Source organism: Tursiops truncatus, chromosome 3 (genome assembly GCF_011762595.2).
Source record: "Tursiops truncatus isolate mTurTru1 chromosome 3, mTurTru1.mat.Y, whole genome shotgun sequence".
NCBI lineage: Eukaryota > Metazoa > Chordata > Mammalia > Artiodactyla > Delphinidae > Tursiops > Tursiops truncatus.
In genome coordinates, this window is record NC_047036.1 from 22,993,968 (window position 1) to 23,014,086 (window position 20,119).

At 35.4% G+C, this 20,119-nt stretch overlaps 2 pseudogenes; both read right to left on the reverse strand.

Moving 5' to 3' along the window:
• Window positions 1-4,930: 4,930 nt before the first annotated feature.
• Window positions 4,931-13,177, reverse strand: LOC117311550 (casein kinase II subunit beta pseudogene; annotated as a pseudogene).
• Window positions 13,178-15,781: 2,604 nt separating this feature from the next.
• On the reverse strand, window positions 15,782-18,267 carry LOC117311551 (T-box transcription factor T pseudogene; annotated as a pseudogene).
• Between the last annotated feature and the right edge of the window lie 1,852 nt (window positions 18,268-20,119).

Genomic DNA, 20,119 nt, shown 5'->3' on the forward strand with positions numbered 1-20,119 from the left:
TAATGTGTGTTTGAGATCACTCTACCCCGTTTCTGGTCTTTATAAAGTTATCATAAAATTATAAGTGTCTTTGACAATTATCTAGTTACTAGACACAAAAGTATCAATACATGGGAACTCAGAGAGACTGAGTGATTTGCCTGGGATAAATAAATAAATAAATAAGAAAGTGGCAGAACTGGGACTAAAATTGTGTTTCTTTCTTTTGCTTTCATTATATATTTCTATCGAAATATATTTAAGTTGAAATTATAAATATTAAAAAAATTTGAATGCCTTAATTCATAGACTTTCTCCATTAAATTGGAAAGAAAAGGCTACATTAACAAGAGAAAACTATTATTTTTATAGGGAAATTTTGTCAGTTAAGCTGCAGTATGCCAAACATCTGTGTACCTGTCAACCAATTCTACATGATTGACATAGTTTGCATTCATATACAGATATTCCTGCATTTTGAGATCTAGTTTTACACATTGACATTTTAATATAAATGAACAATAGAAAATCATATTCCATGGGCATCATGAATGAGTCAACAAATTTATTTGGCTTACTCTAAATAAATATTTCTTAAATGTCACATTTGCACAGTGTTAAAAGTTTTAAGCAAATACTTGTGAAGCATGCCCCTGTGACACTGATGATTGAATATATTATCTTGTCTCTTTCTAATGAAGAAAACAGTGTAGTTGCCAACTTTATATGAACTAAGGGAAGTTCTCTGACCACATGAGATGTCATTTCAAAATAGATTTCCTTTGGAAGGATGATATTATGCTAAAATAATATGAGATTTATTTTTATTGCCCACTAAAGAAATAAGGAAAATACAATGCCATGGAAATTGTTATTTTAATGCTGTATTCAAAAGAATAAAAGTTAAATATAGAACTTTGAATTGCTTTTCTTCTCTCCTCACTAGTAGTATATGTTCGTATTCTGGAGATTGGGAAATTCAACTTCACACAACACATCCAGCTAATGAGATTGCAGAAACATTGTGCTCTCCATCATTTCCTTATCAGTGACAGTCCATTAAAAGCTCTAACCCCATGAAGTGAATTTCAGTTTTAAACTTTTGCATTCTGAAAATGGTCTTCCCAAGACCATTAATAGATAAGATGGATGCCACATTTGTTGACAGTTCAAGATACTTTTACCTTACTAGAACTGTTTTGAAACCAACAACAGACCTATTATCTTCTTTTACGAAGAAATTTTATAGTGCCATTTTAGTGAACTGCCAAACTCTGAAGGAAATTTTACTTTTATTTACCTGTGTTTTTGTTTCCTTACACAATGCAGTAAAATATGTACAATGTGTGTTTGTAGTCTACATTTTAATTGCATCCTTTCAGAAAAATTGAGTAAGTCTACTAAAAACAATTTTCCTTTCGAGTGTGGCACTCTTTGTCCTTCTGAAAACAGAAAGATGATGATTTATTCCTGGATTCTTAATAGTTTTGGTTGCAATAAGTTAGTCATGATCACAATTGAATGTCAGGATTGTAAAATAATCAAAACAGCCTTTCCAAACTTAGTGTGGAGAAACTGAACAAACGCAAGCACAAAGATATGACTTCACCTCCTGACAAAGAAGGAGGAGGAGATTCCTGCCCAGACTGATGTCCCAAAGAAAAAACCATGATTGTGAGGCATGGCATCCAGGGGGAGTTAAAGTCTTACTATTTTAGGTAATTTTTAAAATTGAATATGTGTACAAGTTTCCTTCCATGAATGTAGTTAGAACATGTCAAAAAAGAATGGAATTCAACTCTCTGGATTCAGTCTCAGAGGTTTCAGAAAATAGTAGGGATAGTCACCTGAAGCAATTAGGCTTTTGAGAAGAATGGCATATGGGCCACTGCTCTAGCTGTCCCTGAATGGGGACTGGAGACAAGGACACAAATCTAGGTTTGTGGAGCTGTCCAATCAGTAACTAGTGCCTTTGAAATATAAAATTCAGGAAACAATCAATGCATACTTAGGATTATTTGCTGATACAAAAAGTGCAGAAATAAATATGCCTGGAGATGGAGATACAGCTACTGATCTACAGTGCACAGAAAACTGGATACACTGAGTAGAGTGACAAATACATGGTGTGCTGAAGAGAAGAGCTGTGTTGTCCTGTCAGGTACTGAGATTAAAATCTGTTTACAAAAAATAAATAAGAAAAGAAATCTGTTTACAACATTCAACAAAAGAGGGTTGGCTCCCTTTGGAAATTTATTTGTACTTCAAAGGATGCTAAATAGAAATAGGATTGAAGATATATTTGAAAGAAATATGCTGTATTTGAAGTGGAATCATCTCCCATCTTTAGTGAAAACAGCTCCATAATATCCCAGAAGCCAGGAGCACTATAGAGAGATTGTTTGGGTGGAATTACCAAATACACTTATTTACATTAAATTAATATCAATAGTAGTCACTACACTTTGATCATTTTCTATGTATAGTAGTATACTTTATGTGGCTTATATTATTTAATCTCTTCAATTAATCTATGAGGAGTCACTCAATATTTGTCAACGTCACAGATTAATAAATTGAGTTTAATACAGATTAGGTATCTTTTCTCAAGATTATGAAACTAGAAAGCATCAGAATAAGAGTTTTCAAACCCTTATTTAACAAGGCAGTATATACTTCCTAATGCATATGATTAAGAAACAAGTTATCTCATACTTTATGTATACGTTATTTGATACTAAGGGACTCAGTCAATCCTTCTGAGGGTACAGGTAACGGTAAACGCTTTTTCTTTCCACCCAAAAGCTTCAGATAAAATGTTTTTAAGTGAATTGACAATAAATAAAATTTTAATTTTATCTTAACAATATGCTAGAAAGATAGTTTAAAAAGTTTTTCATAATTCAAGATTTATATAATTTATATAATGTTCACATTAATTAAAACATGGTAACTGGGGTATACGTATGGATAATTAGAGTAAGTTGGTAAGCTAAATATTCTGTCTAACACAGATTATAAATTTGAGTGGACAAGAAAAATATGTTGCAATATCCATTTGAGCAACAGCAGCTTCTTATTACAAACACCATGCTTAATATAACTATCCCTAGATATAAGCAAAAAATATCTGATTATCACAGTTTTGCTTTTTGCTTTTTTTAGTAAACAAAGGAGATATTAAGTTTCAGAATGATGAGCACAACTTTCTTATTCCATGTGTCATTAGGATGTGGTATATAAATATTCTCCAACTTTGCTCTATATCTTCACAACAAAGTGCAATGATAAACTAATGCTTTGCAATCTGAAAATTACATTTGTCACTTTTTTCCTCTAAGGGTGTCAGATTGAAAAACCTTTCTGATTTATGATCTGTGCTTCAATTACAGTTGAATTCAAGACTACATGAAAGAACTTGGTGCTGACAGTATTCAATTTTCACATGGATATGGTTTTCCAAGACACCATAGTTTTCTGCTCTTTGTCCTTACTCATCTGTCTACTTGCCTCTTAGATTAAATATTTTCAACAAATATGCTTATTTGAAAGGGCCTTGTTTGAATTTTAGTGTTATTATTTTGCCATCCCATTTATACCTTATATTTAAATAAATTGCTACTCCCCAATGCTGTAACTTGTTACAAAGTCTCCATTGTGGATTACAAAAATGTTTCATAATATCTGACCCTGAGGTGGCTAACATGATTCCAACATAGTATCTACAGGATAAATCCAAGCACCTCAAGGATAGATATGTGTAGAAAGATCAAGTTAACAAAAACTAACACTTATAATATGAAAAAAAAAAAAAAACTAGAACAACATGCAGTGCTTAGCAAACAATATACTGAAAAGAATATGAATATTACAATGTCTATATTTGTTGTCACTCACATAGAAGTATGGTGTTATCATTAGTCATTGAATTAGCCTAGCTAGATTTTGATGGCTAAGAACACTCTCCAAATAGGCATCTTGATTTTTTCCACTGAGATGGGATTGGAATTTCAGTTCTCCAACTAAGAGATGTCTTATATCAACCCAACTTGACATAATTAGCCAATTCTCAATTTAATGTGTCATCCAATCTCTCCCCACTGATGTTCATAAATTTTGTATGCACTCTGATTTCATTGGATTATTCATTATTTTTGACTTGACTCTCTATTCCAAGGGAAAAATAAAAGGTTTAATAGTACATTATAGTAGTTGCTAGATCAAATACGTAAATTTTAGCTTCTTTTCACATTTATAATCATAAATCTATTAAATTAATTTCCAGAACATTTTGAAATATAGGTGGATTGAGATACACATTCTTGTCATGTTTTGATATGTCTGTTGGTACTTATGCTTCCTTTGAATTTTATTAAACATTGAATTGATTTTATCAAGTATAAAAATATATTCTCTCTTAAGATTTAATTGCTATTTACTAGTGATATTTGAGATTTACTTTTTTTAAAATAATGCGAGTCAGTCTGTGGTTTGACACAGCAAAGTCCATTTCAACTTATAGCCCAGAACTATTTAAATAATATGAGAATTAGTTGATTTTAGGTATATGAAAATTTCCTTTCTAAAGACCTGTGATTCTTGTACCTTTCAAAATGGTAGTTTTTGTAGATCTTTTAAAAAATTTCTTCATTATTATGGTACTATTCAGTATTCTTCTCATACATTAATCAATGATGCTAATGTATCTTAATATAAATAATCAATTTTATTTACTAATTAAATAAATTACCATAGAATTATTTTAAAAATACCTTATGATTTAACAACATTTATATTAGGAGCCATCAAGCCCTAAAATATTTTTCCTGAAGAGATCCGGCAAGAGTTTATATAAATTTTGAGTAAATGCTTATTTTTGCCTTTTTTCTACTTTATTTCATATTCACACCAAAATAATGACTCTTGTAATTTAAAATATAAACCATAGAGGTTTCCTTAAAGGTGGCAGGGGAGGACTGGAACTGTCAAAGACAGAGTGACAGGTGGGGTTGGGAATAAGTGAATGGTCTTGACAGACTCAAAGTTGCTGGCAGCTTGGAACTGCACCTGGTAGGACAGTGGATGGATCTTGCAACTGTACACTTTGGACATAAACTGGTTAGTGGGCTGCTTGGGCCGGCATTCAGTGTGCACCATGAAGAGCAATGTGAGGGAAACTGGTACCCAAGTAGGGGCCTTCTGTGTGGTGCTGCCTTGATGGTGTCTTAGGTGTGGAATTGTCCATGCACTTGGGGCAGTAGAGCTTCACCAAGGCCTCACCTGGGGTGTCAGAAAGGCTATTGGAAAGCATTGGTTTGTTCTCACAGTGCACATGGGGCAGTAGCCAAACTCTCCCTGCTGGTACTTTTCCAACATCCGGGTGGTGCCATGGTTTGTGAGGATATAGGTGGTCTGGGTGAACCCATACAACATCTTGGCTGACTGCTTAATCAGGGTTCTCTGGTTGGGGTTGTCTTCCAGCTCTTCATCAGGCTCCAGGTCCAAGACCATGTCTAGAGCTTGTCTACAGTGAGGCACCTGCTCATTGAGTTGACTGAGATTAAATTTGTCCTGGATGGAGTCTTCATCCACTTCACAGAAGAATTCATAGTCATGGAGCCCACAGAACCAGTATAAATAACACTTCCTGATGTTTAAATCACTTTTTTTTTAATTTGTCATTTATTTTTCTTTACTGATTTCCTGATGCTTCTTTGTCTCTGTAATTTTGCTTTCTTGAGTGATCATAAAAGTCTTTGAAAGTTAGGGGTCTTTTTTTTCTTTTGTTTTGCAAAACATGTCATGATTAAAATGTGTTTCTACTTATTTTAATGAATTAATAAATAAAAAATATCATGGGAATGATATTTTTAATTTCTATGTACGTTTAAGTGTTTATTGAACATAGTATCAGTAAGACTAGTGACCACATCAAAAGAGTTCAGCTCAATGGATTGATTTCACATGTCAGAAGATACCTGCTTAGTCAGACTCAGATCAAAAACAGAATACCAGTAACCTAGTACATTCTCATCTCAGTATAAACTGTTCCAGTTAACTGCTCTCATGACTTCTAAAACCAGAGATTCGTCCTGTCTTTTTTTGTACTTAGTATTGATAAATTATGCATTATGCACATTATAGACGATCAATTCCCATTGTGTGAGTATTCCATAATTTTTATGGCTTCTCCTATGAGTGGATATTTATGTGGGTAGCATCCAGTTTGGGCCTACAAATAATGCTATAATGAATATTCTAGTGCATGCCTTTCAGTGAACTTATGAATGCACTCCTGTTGGGTTTAGGTATATATATAGGAGTGGAGCTGATTATCTTTGGAACTGTGTATCTTCAGCTTTTGTAAATACTGCAGTTTTTCGAACTGCCCTTATGCTTGAGGTTTTTTTTCTTTTACTGATACCATTTTTTTTTAGTACATCTTTATTGGAGTATAATTGCTTCACAATACCATGTTAGTTTCTGTTGCACAACAAAGCAAATCAGCCGTATGCATACACATGTCCCCATATCCCCTCCCTCTTAAGCCTCCCTCCCATCCTCCCTATCCCATCCCTCTAGGTCACCTCAAAGCACCGAGCTGATCTCCCTGTGCTATGCTGCTTCTTCCCACCAGCCAACTATTTTACATTCGGTAGTGTATATACATCAATGCTACTCTCACTTTGCCCCAGCTTCCCCCTCCCACCCCATGTCATCAAGTCCATTTTCTATGTCTACCTCTTTATTCCTGCCCTGCAACTAGGTTCATCAGTACCATTTTTTTTTTTAGATTCCATATATATGCATTAACATATGGTGACATACTTCACTCTGTATGACAGACTCTAGGTCCACCCACCTCACTACAAATAACTCAATTTCGTTTCTTTTTATGGCTGAGTAATATTCCATTGTATATATGTGCCACATCTTCTTTATCCATTCCTCTGTCAATGGACACTTAGGTTGGTTCCATGTCCTGGCTATTGTAAATAGTGCTGCAATGAACATTGGGGTGCATGTCTCTTTTTGAATTATGGTTCTCTCAGGGTATATGTCCAGTAGTGGGATTGCTAGGTCATATGGTAGTTCTTTTTTTAGTTTTTTAAGGAACCTCCATACTGTTTTCCATAGTGGTTGGATCAATTTACATTCCCACAAACAGTGCAGGAGGGCTCCCTTTTCACCACACACTTTCCAGCATTTATTGTTTCTAGATTTTTTGATAATGGCCATTCTGACTGGCGTGAGAAAACTACTATTCATTGTAGTTTTGATTTGCATTTCTCTAATAATTAGTGATGTTGAGCATCTTTTCATGTGCTTTTTGGCCAACTGTATGTCTTCCTTGGTGAAATGTCTATTTAGGTCTTCTGCCCATTTTTTAACTGGATTGTTTGTTTGTTTGATATTGAGCTGCATGAGCTATTTGTATATTTTGGAGATTAATCCTTTGTCTGTTGTTTTATTTACAAATATTTTCTCCCATTTGGAGGGTTGTCTTTTTGTCTTGTTTATGGTTTCCTTTGTTGTGCAAAAGCTTTTAAGTTTAATTAAGCCCCATTTGTTTATTTTTATTTCTGTTACTCTAGGAGGTGGGTCAAAAAAGTTCTTCCTGTGGTTTATGTCAAAGAGTGTTTTTCCTATGTTTTCCTCCAAAAGTTTTATAGTGTCTGGTCTTACATTTAAGTCATTAATCCATTTGGAACTTATTTTTGTGTATGGTGTTAGGTAGTGTTCTAATTTCATTCTTTTACATGTAGTTCTCCAGTTTTCCCAGCACCACTTATTGAAGAGGCTGTCTTTTCTCCATTGTATATTCTTGCCTCCTTTGTCATAAAACAGGTGTCCGTATGTGTATGGATTTATCTCTGGTCATTCTGTCCTGTACCATTGATCTATATTTGTTTTTGTGCCAGTACCTTACTGTCTTGATTACTGTATCTTTGTGGTATAGTTTGAAGTTGGGGAACCTAATTCCTCCAACTCCATTTTTTTTTTTTTTATCAAGATTGCTTTGGCTATTCGGGGTCTTTTGTGTTTCCATATGAATTGTAAGATTTTTTGTTCCAATTCTGTGAAGAATGCCATTGGTAGTTTGATAGGGATTACACTGAATCTGTAGATTGCTTTAGGCTATATAGTCATTTTCACAATATTGATTCTTCCAATCCAAGAACATGGTATATTTCTCAATCTGTTTTATGTCATCTTTGGTTTCTTTCATCAGTGTTTTATAGTTTTCTGAGAACAAGTCTTTTGCCTCCTTAGGCAGGTTTATTCCTAGGTATGTTATTCTTTTTGCTGCAATGGTAAATGGGAGTGTTTCCTTAATTTCTCTTTCTGACTTTTTGTTGTTGGTGTGTAGGAATGCCAGAGATTTCTGTGCATTAATTTTGTATCCTGCAACTTTATCAAACTCTTTGATTAGTTCTAGGAGTTTTCTGGTGGTATCTTTAGGATTTTCTATGTATAGCATCATGTCATCAGCAAATAGTGACGGTTTTAATCCTTATTTTTCCAATTTGTATTCCTTTTTTTTCTCTAACTGCCATGACTAGGACTTCCAAAACTATGTTGAATAAGAGTGGCGAGAGTGGACATCCTTCTCTTGTTCTTGATCCTAGTGGAAATGCTTTCAGTTTTTCACCATTGAGTATGATGCTTGCTGTGGGTTTGTCATATATGGACTTTATTATGTTGAGGTAGGTTCCCTCTATGCCCACTTTCTGGAGGGTTTTTATAATAAATTGGTGTTGAATTTTGTCAGAAGCTTTTTCTGCATCTACTGAGATGATCATATTGTTTTTATTCCTTAAATTGTTAATGTGGTGTATCACATTGATTGATTTACATATATTGAAGAATCCTTGCATCCCTGGGATAAATCCCACTTGATCATGGTGTGTGATCCTTTTAATGTGCTGTTGGATTCTGTTTGCTAGTGTTTTGTTCAGGATTTTTACATCTCTGTTCATCAGTGATATTGGCCTGTAGTTTTCATTTTTTGTGATACCTTTTGCTGGTTTTGGTATCAGGGTGTTGGTGGCTTCGTTGGGAGTGTTTCTCCCTCGGCAATTTTTTGGAAGAGTTTGAGAAGGATTGGTGTTTGCTCTTCTCTAAATGTGCTCTTCTCTAAATGTTTGATAGAATTTGCCTGAGAAGCCATCTGGTCCTGGACATTATTTTGTTGGAAGATTTTTAATTATGGTTTCAATTTCATTACTTGTGATAGGTCTGTTCATATTTTCTTATTCTTCCTGGTTCAGTCTTGGAAAATTGTACCTTTCAAAGAATTTGTCCATTTCTTCATGGTTGTCCATTTTATTGGCATATGGTTGTTTGTAGTAGTCTCTTATAATCCTTTGTATTTCTGCAGTGTCAGTTGTGATTTCTCCTTTTTCATTTCTAATTTTATTGATTTGTGTCCTCTCCCTCTTTTTCTTGATGATTTTGGCTAAGGATTTATCAATTTTGTTTATCTTCTCAAAGAATCAGCTTTTAGTTTTATTGATCTTTGCTATTGTTTTCTTCATTTCTATTTCATTTATTTCTGCTCTGATCTTTGTGATTTCTTTCCTTCCTCTGACTTTGGGTTCCTTTGCTCTTCTTTCTTTAGTTGTCTTAAAAGTAACATTAGATTGTTTATGTGGGATTTTTCTTGTTTCTTGAGGTGAGATTGAATTGCTGTAAACTTCCCTCTAAGAAGTGCTTTTGCTGTGCCGCATATGTTTTGGGACATTGTGTTTTCATTGTCATTTGTTTCTATGTATTTTTTATTTCTTCTTTGATTTCTTCAGTGATCTCTTGGTTATTTAGGAGTGACTGTTTAACTTCCATGTTTTTTTGTGATTTTTACAGGTTTTTTTCTGTAATTGATTTCCAATCTCATAGTGTTGTGGTCAGAAAAAATGCTTAATAGGTTTCAATTTTCTTAAATTTACCGAGGCTTGATTTGTGACCCAAGATGTGATCTATCCTGGAGAATGTTCCATGAGCACTTGAGAATAAAGTGTATTCCATCACTTTTGGGTGGAATGTTCTATAAATATCAATTAGATCTATCTGGTCTATTATGTCATTTAAAGTTTGTGTTTCCTTATTAATTTTCTGTCTGGATAATCTGTCCATTGGTGTAAGTGAGATGTTAAAGTCCCCTACTATTATTTTGTTACTGTTGATTTTTCCTTTTATGGTTGTTAGGATTTGCCTTATGTATTGAAGTGCTCCTATGTTGGGTGCATAAACATTTATAATCGTTATATCTTCTTTTTGGACTGATCCTTTGATTATTATGTAATGTCCCTCCTTATCTCTTGTAACAGTCTTTATTTTAAAGTCTATTTTATCTGATACAAGTATTGCTACTCCAGCTTTCTTTTGATTTCCATTTGCATGGAATATCTATTTCCATCCCTTCACTTTCAGTCTGTATGTGTCCCTAGGACTGAATTGGGTCTCTTGTAGACAGCTTATATATGGGTCTTTTTTTGTATCCATTCAGCCAGTCTGTGTCCTTTGGTTGCGGCATTTAGTTTATTTACTTTCAAGGTTATTATCGATATGTATGTTCCTATTACCATTTTCTTAATTGTTTTTGATTTGGTTTTGTGGGTCTTTTTCTTCTCTTTGTGTTTCCTGCTTAGGGAAGTTTCTTTAGCATTTGTTGTAAACTGGTTTCATGGTGCTGAATTCTCTTAGCTTTGGTTTGTCTGAAAAGCTTTTGACTTCTCCATCAAACCTGAATTAGATCCTTGCTGGGTACAGTAATCTTGGTTGTAGGTTTTTTTCTTTCATCACTTTAAGTATATCCTGCCACTCCCTTCTGGCTTGCAGAGTTTCCACTGAAAAATCAGCTGATAACCTTACGGGGATTCCTTTGTATATTATTTTTTTTGTTTTTCTCTTGCTGTTTTTAATATTTTTCTTTGCATTTAATTTTTGTTAATTTGATGAATATGTGTACTGGTGTATTTTTCCTAGGTTTTATGCTGTATTGGGACTCTCTCTGCTTCCCGGATTTGGGTGACTCTTTCCTTTCCCACGTTAAGGAAGTTTTCCACTATAATCTCTTCAAATATTTTCTCAGATCATTTGTTTTTCTCTTCTTCTTCTGGGACTCCTATAATTTGAATGTTGGTGCATTTAGTATTGTCCCAGTGGTCTCTGAGATTGTCTTCAATTCTTTTCATTCTTTTTTTCTTTATTTTTCTCCTCAACAGTTATTTCCACCATTTTGCCTTCCAGCTCACTTTTTCGTTCTTCTCTTTCCACTATCCTTTTACTGATTCCTTCTAGTGTATTTTTCATTTCAGTTATTGGGTTGTTCATCTCTGTTTGTTTATTATTTAGTTCTTCTAGGTCTTTGTTAAACATTTCTTGTATTTTCTCAATCTGTGCTTCCATTCTATTTCTGAGATTCTGAATCATCTTTGCTATCATTACTCTGAATTCTTTTTCAGGTAGATTGCATATTTTCTTTTCATTTACTTGGTCTTGTAGGTTTTTACCTTGCTCCTTCAACTGTGACATATTTTTTGCCATCTCACTTTTTTTTTTTTTTTTTTAATGAGTAGGTTGTGTTCCTGTTTTACTGGTTGTTTGGCCTGAGGCTTCCAACACTAGAGTTTGTAGGCTATTGAGTAGAGATGGTCTTTGTGCTGAGATGAGGACCTCTGGGAGACCTCACTCTGAAGAATATTCCCTGGAGTCTGAGGTTCTCTGTTAGTCCAGTGGTTCAGACTCAGAGCTCCCATTGCAAGAGTTTCTGCCCAACCCCGAGGTCATGAATCAAGATCCCGCAAGCCATGTGGGGCAGCAAGAAGAAGAAGAAAAAAAAAGAACAGTAACAAAGTAAAAATAAAATTAGACTAGGAAACTAACAGATTTATTAGAAATAATGTAAAAATAAAAATATATATGAATCAACAACTGGAATGTACATCAGTACCCTATAATAAAAAAGAGGAGGAGGGAAAAGAAAAAAAAAAGTGGGGGAGGGAAGGCCTTGGCTGTGGAGAGCGAGGCCTAAGCAAGGGTGAGGTTTGGGTGGTGTATGGGGCCAATGCTCAGGACCCACAAGGCTGGAAAAGGTCCTGAGGGCTGTGGGGGGTGGGGCTTATACTCAAGGAACAGTAGGGACCCAGGCGTGCCACCCATCCCTGGTCTCAGAGGGTAGGGGACCTCACCTGGGAGCCCAGCAGGGGCAGAGCAAATGCCTTCCTCTCTTCTCCTGTTCCTCTGGTCTGGGGTCTGGGAGGGCCCCTCCTACCTGCCTCTCTGATTTCCCAGGCCTCTCTCCTATGTCCCCAGGACCAATACGGTAGGGGGAAAAGGGGGCCTTGGAGGGCAGGGGAGTAGCCTGGGAGCTCAGCATGCTCCCTGTGCCCGAGTGAGTAGGGTAATCACCCTCTGCTCCTCTCCTGATCCTCCTGGATGACCCCTCCTGCCTGCCACTCCTGATCTCCCCAGCCTCCCTCCTATGTCCCCAGGACCCATGTGGCCTGGATGGGGCTTTGGGGGGAGGGGGAATTGGCTTGGGAACTCAGCAAGCTCCCAGGCCCAAGGGACGCCAATCCTGTCTGGGCTTCACTTCTCCCCTATTGGTCTGCCTACATCCTACTGGTTCACTCTGGGTTTCCTCCTGTCTCCTTGGGGGTCAGAGTCCCCTACCAGTGGCTGGCAGGCACACTAGTTGTGGGGAGAAACTAACTCTGTGTGTTCCCACACTGCCATCTTGATTCCTCCCCTGAGCTTGAGTTTTGAGGTACATAATTTACTTTGATATTTATAAGGAATCTAAAAACTCAGCTTTTATTTTCCTATTTACACAAACTTTCAGAAATGTGTGTTTTAACTTCAAAATATTTTATCACATTTTGTTATAATTACTAGTTTTATAACATTGTGGTAAGAAAATGTGATGTAAACCCTTATAATTTATCTGTTTTCAAGTGTGTTGCAATTTATTTTAAAATGTCCAAAGTATGTTGGAAAAATAGGAGACAGAAAGTGGATAGAGTGAGAACATAGTTACATAGAAAGAACAGCCTACAGTTTAGTAGTTAAATGACCTTAATTTCCTTTTTCTATTATCTTCTTGTTTTGTTGAAATTTTTTCCTTTTTCATACTATCATTGATTTCTTATTAACTTCTCTTTTACCTTCTGGCACTCAATGGTTTCAGACTAATCATATCCCTAATTTAGACTGGTATATTTGTAAATATCAATTGACATTTCTTTCATTCTTCACTTTTTAAATATTTTTTGTATATAAGTTTTTTGTAACATTTTTGTCAAATATTTGGGTAATTTGTGTCTCTCTGTGTACATGTAGTTATCTCATCTTTAAAACTCAGACTTTATACTTTGCTTTTGATTCAGGAATTTAACCAAAAAAAGGATTATTGCTGTGACATTTATAATCATATTAATGTTTCTTGTTGTCTTAGGGCCTCTAGTGTGGCTGTAACTTTTAGATTTTGTTTTTTACTTTCTTAGCAGTATTTTTTAATCTCACCTAAACCCATTTTTGACTCATTATTCCTTTTTCATTCCAGCCTGTTCTTCCCATCTAATTAGTTGTTGCTGTTTTATAGACATTATGTATTTTTATGTGATTATGACAACAGAAGTTTTCCTGAAATTCCTCCTAGGTCATTGAGTGTTTTTTTGACACATATGTACTGGGCTCCTACTTTCCAAAAATGATTCTAGGTCTTGGGGACTGATCAACTAGCAAGAAAAACTTGAGTTCTTGCACTTGAGGAACTTGAATTCTGGCAGGGGCAAGGGAGGCAATCAATAAAAAATTTGGAAAATAAAAGAACAAACAAAGGACATAAAAATTCATGTTATGAAAAAAATCTAACAGACCAAGAGTTTTCATAGTACATTGGGGCAGTTGATGTGGAGTGGTCAGGTGTGGCCTCTGTGAGGAATGAAATTGAAGGAGTAAGCCAGGTGATTATGTGGGGAAAGCCATTTCCAGACAAAGAAATATCCTGTGCAAAAGCCTTAAGTCAGGTCTAGTATAAAATACATCTTCTCACCATTGAAAAAATATTACTTTCACGTACATTTGCATCTTTACACTGTCAAAGTATCATTATTTAGTTTAATACAGTCTTTGCTCCAATTATCACAAACAAATGTAGAAATGCATTATCTCTTCTTTGGATGAACTTAATCTGGATACTTTATCAGAATATTTTAAGGTATATCATGAACTACAATTTGTTAATATAAAACTTAAAGAGCCAGTTAAAAAAACATGAAGTTGATTTTTTTATCATTAATTTAGAACAATTTTACATGCTTCCAATTAATGTAGAGATTACCAAAAAAGGGGCACTTAAAAAGAATTTGATCTTCAGAAAACCTTTACTAAGTAATTATAAGCTCTTAAAATCACTTTCCTTTAGGGCTTCCCTGGTGGCACAGTGGTTGAGAGTCCACCTGCCGATGCAGGGGACATGGGTTCGTGCTATGGTCTGGGAAGATCCCACATGCCGTGGAGTGGCTAGGCCTGTGAGCCATGGCTGCTGAGCCTGTATGTCCGGAGCCTCTGCTCCACAACGGGAGAAGCCGCAACATTGAGAGGCCTGTGTACCACCAAAAAAAAAAAAAAAAAAAAAAAAAATCACTCTCCTTTGAAAAGAAAAGCATGTGTTCTTTTGTGTAATCCATCTTAAACTTTAAAGTTTTTCATTCTGGGCAAAAGAAGTTTGCTCAATATTTTCCAAAATAAATATTTCTAGATGCACAGTAAGTTAGCAAAAGATGAGAATTTGAGCTATGCAAATTTTGAAAATTTTAGTGGATTATGTTTGTCACTAATTTCTAGTACTGAATCCTCTCAGTAGATCTTTTTAGAACTGTATTTAGTTTTTTGTTTTTGTTGTTTCCTTTTTTTTTTTTTTTTGCATATTGCCTTTATTTTGCAGAAAATGTTTTGCTGATTGTCTTTGGCTATTTTTTTCAGAAGAAAAATATTGCCATTGTAGGTTTAACAATACAAGAGGCAATTACATATGCTCAAAATAAACACATTCTATTGGGCAGAACAGTGAAATTTCCATTTCAATTAAAGTCTGTTGTCCTCAACTATGAATTTATTATTTTGTCCCTAACAGCTTAACTATAAGTATGATAGCTGTCACAAAAGGGACCTGAAAACTACTCTGAAGCAACAAGGAATGCAATTGAAAGTATGCTTTTTATTTCACTAAATAAGATGAGTTGAGTTTATTAATTCTAGTGTGTCAAATCTTCTATATTCTGTAAGAGACACAAAAAAATAAGTTTCTGGATCTTAGCAAACAAAATGTTATTATGATCAAGTAATGGTGATTTAATAGTCCAACTGAGTTTTGTTTCCATGCTTAAATTCATCTGTAGCATATAAACACAACATAGGACTACACTTGTGTTGCAGATGATGGGTGGGGTTATTTTTTTGATGAACAACAGAACATATATTCCTTTTCATATTTTAAAGTGAAGTTAATAAGATTTTTTTTTTCTTTCTTGACCTATGAGACTGTCATTTTGTACCTAGATCAAATCCTGAGTAAAACTGGTAGATATAAAAAAAAATAGTGTATATTTTAAGGAAAGACTTTGGTTTACATGGAAGGTGGTGACAGAGACATCCATGAGGTTATGAGGCCAAGGTGTGATATTGGCTGTCAGGAATATCTGTGGCCATGACATGGTTCTTATAGAGTGAGAATCCTGAGGAGAAGGGACCTGAGATTACTTGGGTAAGATAGGGTTCACTGGGAATGGACTCCCAGCCCATTAGGTAGCTATGCTGTCTGAGACCCTGGTGTGAAGGTGCTCTGCTAGCTGACCACAGGTTGGGGTACTGATGCAGTCCTGTTGTGCTCAGGAGTAACATGATAGTATGTACACACATGCTGAGGCTGAGCTAAGTTCATGGGATCAGATCATGGACAACTTGCAAATGAATTGTCAGAATAGGTTGGAGAATTTTTCCAATGAGTGTATGGGCTAAGTATGAGCTTGTCCAAGTCGGGAGGGGTCCTAGGCACAGCTTTGAGGACAGGGACAGGGATGGGTGAACTGTGGTTCCTCAGCATAGAGCATTTTTCACAGCCATGGGTGGAGAAAAGTGAGACAGGACCTCCAAACTGAAGATGGGAGTTGACAGCAGATAGAAGGAACTGAGTCCAGGGATAAGCTACTTCCATTAGTAATACACAGGTTGCTGTTTGTCTCTGGGTTCTTCCGTCTTATCTTTGTGATCCCTGCTTCTTTTTGCATCATAGCAAGCCCTTGCAAATCAGTTGTATTTAGTTTTAAGAGCTGTAATCTCTTTCTGGTAAGCCTTGACAGATATACATTGAGTCTTGAGAATGCCGTGGCTGGTAGTCATCCCCTGTAGACCCTCAACTCATACTATATGAATTTAGAATTTTTATTTATGTAAGGAGTTCAATATGCAGATATGGCTTGGACTGACCCTCCAGGCACCCACTCTCTGTTCACACACTTCCAGAAGTGGTTGCTCTCCGTCACAAAATCCAAGATGAAACAACACATGGTGTTCGGGTCCCGGCCAGACATACTCAACTTCAGCACTGGGAACATCCTCCTGCTGTTATTGGTGACCATCACCTGGTTGATGAGCTCTCTGAAGTGCAGCCATATCTAACTTTTCTTGGTTGACACTGGGGTCACCCTTCTCCCTGCCAGCCTGTAGCTCTCACTTCAAGGAGCTCAGCTGGTGGTCCACTCTATTGCAGGCTATTCTACAAGTTCTGGACACCAAGGGAGATTGTCCTCTTGCTGACCCTTCTTCATGGCCCTCCAACCAAGACTTACTTACCCAAGAGCCATATTTAATTCCTTTCAACAGCCACTCTTCCGAGAAAAGAAGCAGCAAAAGTCCGCAGTTCCCAGGCAGAGACCTGTGAGGAGAAGACTTGAAGGTAGGGGAGGGGCAGAGGGGTGAAGATAGAGGATATTCCCCTTGAACTTCTGCAAGGCATGACTAAAGTAGCTCTTTGTGGCATTGGATTTGCTTCAAACAATTAAAAATCAGACTATTGACTAGCATACAAATATTTATAAAATATACAAATAAAACTATTGATATCTTTGAAGGCCATTTTTAAACAAAAGGAACATTTTTAGATGTGCCAGGATATAAATTATGGGTACCTCAGGATTATTATAACTTTTCTATAACATTTTATTAGATCTTTATGGTGTTTTTAAAAATGTTGGCCACTGATATTTGAAATTTGATAGGTATTTATAAAGTTTCCTCAAAGGATTCTTATGACAGCTAAAATTTTTGACTATGTAGACAGACACTTTTGGCTGGCTACTCGGTAAAGTACCACATGCTGTGATTATTACTTTTTGTGCTTTCCAAGTCAACACCCAGATGCCTGTGAACCTGACCTGGACAGAGTAGTTATTTCGGTTCTTTAAACTCCTGCCAAACTGTTGCAGTAGCTTTTTCATATGGGCAGATGGCCACTTCAGAACAAATCAAAATATAATATTTGGTCTCTGAACTTACTTTTGAATTCAAATCTTTGAATATGAATGCTAACTCATATTGAATTTTGGGTTTGACTAATTGCTTTGATGTTCTTAGGCAGTTTTCATGAAACATATTTGATCAAATAACTTAACATGGACTTCACTTCTTATTAGTTGTATAATGTCCCTTCTGGTGTGTTAAATGCAATAAAATTTTGAGGATATATACTAATATGTAGCTCCTACCCAGCATATGATGAACAAAATATGTATTAACAAGAGACATCAATCCATTTCTGAGGTTATGCACATAGTTTAGTGCTGAAATGCAGTAAAACTTTAAAATTTGTAATTTCTGGTCAGAGTTTATGAGAAACATGAATATGAGCAAAATAGGTAAATTTAGTGTTTTTTTTAACAAGGTAGGTATGGCACAGACTTCAAACTATAACACAGATTTCAAGCAAACAAGGGTAATTACATTGATTTAAGCAGTTCTTTCCCATTTATTCATATATATATTTTTTGTCTTAATTCAGGCCTAGCTTAATTCACCCCTCCCTCCCTCCCTCCTTTCCTCCCTCTCTCCCTTCGTTCCTTCCTTCGTTCCTTCCTTCCTTCCTTCCTTCCTTCCTTCTTTCTGTCTTTCCTTCCCTTTCTTCTGTTCTGCCTTTCTTTCTCCTATCTCTTTAAACTGCAGTCCTGAGTAAAACAGATGGTTTCAAATTAATCTAATTAATTACAACTAAATAGCCACTTACGTCATTAACCCACGATACTTCCCTGGGCTACTCAGATCCAAATGTAGATTTCATATTTTCAATGGAACAATGTTTGTTAGAAAATATATTTCATATTGTATTATAATCTTTATAATGAGAAAAATGCTAATTAAAACCAAAACCATTAGTCATCTGTAAGATTTGAAATATATGAAAAGTTTGGTAACACTCTGTTGGTGAGGCTAAGGAGGAAAAAGCAGTCTAATATTTTGTTTTTCAAAATGTAAAATGGGACAACATCCATGGAGAAGATTTTATCAATATCTAACAAAATCATAGCTGTATTTGGCCTTTGACCTATCAATCCCTCTTCCAGGAATCTGTTCCAAAGTTCCAAAAGTACACTGACATTAGTTTGAAATGACATGTATCAAATGTTCTTCAATGTAACATTATTGGGACTAGTAACAAAATTGAAATCACCCCCAAAATCCAAAATTCTAACACCAAAATCCAACAGTTATATAAACTGCAATATATCTACACAGTGGATTACTATGTACTTGCACAAAGCAGTTGGGAAGATCTCTACAAAATGGATTAAATGCATTATATATTGTATATTTTGGAGTATAAATTGTTAAGTGATAAAAGGAAGTTGCAGAAAACTGTGTATAGTATGTCACCTTTTGTGTAAGAAACCCTCCCTTCCTTCCTTCCTTCTTTCCATCCTTCCTTCCACCCCTTTCTCTCTCTTTCATCTCTGTTTCTTTTCTTTCTTTATTATTTCACAGTTTGTGTTTTTTTTTAATATATATTTGCAAAAATAAATAAGGGAAGGAGAGAAGAAAAACTCATAAAAATTGTTCCCTATAAGGTAACTGTCTCTCCATTCTTAAAAGTGGGACATTGAAATCATCTACTATTATTACACTTCTGTCTATTTTTCTAGTCAATTCTGTCAGTGTTTGTTTTATATATTTAGGTGCTCTGATGTTGCATGAATATATATTTGTAATTGTTATATCTTCCTGGTGATTTGACCTTTTATCATTATATAATGTCCTACTTTGTTTTTGTGATAGTTTTTTGTTCAAATTGACAATAAATTTTAAGCATAATTAACTGTCATTAGCACAAATTCATGAACTGTATCTTCGCTTTTCTCATTTTTTGAAACCTTATATTTATAATCATAGTTATTCATATTTGATAAATAAAATTATTTATAAAGAATTCAAGTTATAAGTAAATGGAAATGCATCATTCAATTTTTGTTTTCTTGCTAGTGGAGGACATTAAGCAAAACTAAGATTTTTAATTCATAAATATGGTAATAAAATTGAACAGGGGCTTCCCTGGTGGTGCAGTGGTTGAGAGTCTGCCTGCCGATGCAGGGGACGCGGGTTCGTGCCCCGGTCCGGGAAGATCCCACATGCCGCGGAGCGGCTGGGCCTGTGAGCCATGGCCGCTGAGCCTGCGCGTCCGGAGCCCGTGCTCCACAACGGGAGAGGCCACAACAGTGAGAGGCCCGCGTACCGCAAAAAAAAAAAAAAAAAACATTGAACATGTATTTAAAGTATTAAAATGGTATAACTGAAGAATAAAAGAAACATTATAATAAATGCTTTATTATCATTAATGTTAAATTCTTTTGATTACTGATTTTAATTGAAGATTTTAAAAATACACTATAAAAAATAAAAGTACATTATAAATATATTTGCATTATAAATCTATATTTAAAACTTGTAAATGTTGATAGAACTAATTGTCCTGTTGAATAATGGAACAGAGTTCCTCATCTAATTATTTAACTTTTATGATCCTTGTGAAATAACAGTTAACTATTTGAAACGTGCTGTTCATTTTTGTATGTGTTTTACAGAAAGAAAT